The sequence below is a fragment of the Elephantulus edwardii genome, unplaced genomic scaffold (genome assembly GCF_000299155.1).
Source record: "Elephantulus edwardii isolate Elephantulus edwardi_28Jun2011 unplaced genomic scaffold, EleEdw1.0 scaffold00021, whole genome shotgun sequence".
In the NCBI taxonomy this organism is placed as follows: Eukaryota; Metazoa; Chordata; class Mammalia; order Macroscelidea; family Macroscelididae; genus Elephantulus; species Elephantulus edwardii.
The window spans coordinates 23,566,809-23,568,412 of record NW_006399771.1 but is presented as its reverse complement, the minus strand read 5'-3'; positions in this window follow the sequence as shown (position 1 = coordinate 23,568,412).

The window sequence follows — 1,604 nt, the reverse complement described above, 5'->3', positions numbered from 1 at the left end:
AAAAAAAAAAAAAAAAAAAGAATAGATCCAGGGAAGAAGGTCATGGAGTCCCATTATTTTCACATGAGTTTTTATCTGTTTCTTGGAAATAAATCCCCCTTCAATTTCTGTCTTGTTTAATTTTTTAAAAACCTACGGTGGTTGTTTTTGACATTGGTACAGTCTCATACTTGAAATTTGAGGAGAAATATTGTCAACATCTTGTCTCTGTCAGACCTAGAAGTTCTATCCAAATTTCTTACATGTTAAATGGCTTTTTCCTTATTATTTAATTTTATCATAACTAGTGTATAGATTAATGCTGTTTAGAATATAATGTTGTAGAAGCAGAACTCATGAACAAATTGATTTATAAGCACAGCCAATTAGTATCTATAGTTCTCTAAATATGTGATAGCATTGCCTTGTTCCAGAAGCACATTTATATCATTATGATAAGTAGCTATCCTTTATGTAAAGAGCTTATGGACAACAAAAGAAAACATAGGCTTCATAAATAAGTGAACATTCACACATATTTTTCTTTGCTTTCATTACTGAGAACATTTTCCCATTTCATTCCCCGTATACCACTTTTCCTCCCGCATAATATCCAAATCCTCTCAATATTGTAATAAATTAATTGCTTTTATTAAGTCTAATGAATGCATCTGAAATTAAGAACGTTTTTATGTTACACAGAAAAAGGAAGAAATAGCTTGTTTATACAGTAGGTAGCAAAAACACAGCTCCATTAGGAATAGCACTTTTAAAAACAGCATAAAGGTGATAAAGTATTTCAGTATCTAACAATAACTTTAATTATGTTTTTCAATTCTATCACTGAGTTTGGAAACATAATTTCATAAAATGTTTCCCACAGGTACATTCAGTCTTTCCATGAAGCACTTAGTGTTACAGTAGCACGTCTCATTTTGTCTGTATTCTAGGTAGCCTAAACTACAGTCTATGTAGTTTCTGAAGTTAAATGCTATCATGAGATAATGTGAAATAAGCAGTTTAAAATTCTGATCACCATTTCAATTTTGTTATGTATGTAACATCTCAATTTTAATTTGTACTTCAAAATTGAATTCCATTAAGTCCATAATGCAATCCACTCCCCCCCAAAAACAAAACCTACTCCTGTAGAGTTGAGTCTGACTAGTAGCAAACCTTCTTCAGATTTCTAAAATAAATATTTACAGGAGGAAACTGCCCATCTTTCTTCTATGGAGCACTTGGTGGACTAGAACACCTATGATTTTGGTTAGTAGCTCAGTATGTAATTGTTGTGGCTAGTGTTACCTGACACTGAGTCACAGCTAACTTTTCAGCCTTTTCTCAGTGGTTGTATATTGCAGAGCAGGAAATGACTCATCTTTCTTTCACAAAGCAGATGGTGGATTTGAGCTGCCTGCCTTTGGGTTGGCAAAATAACTCCTCACCATGTGTCCAACAAAACTACTTATAGTGCAATAGTACAGTAAAACTAGTTTAGGCTGTTGTCATAAATTAACTTGTATACATTCAAAGAATATTTATTTACGGGACATACATAAGAGAATGAATAAGATAGACATAGTACTTGCTCTTGTGTAGCAGAAATATAATTTACTTCTTTT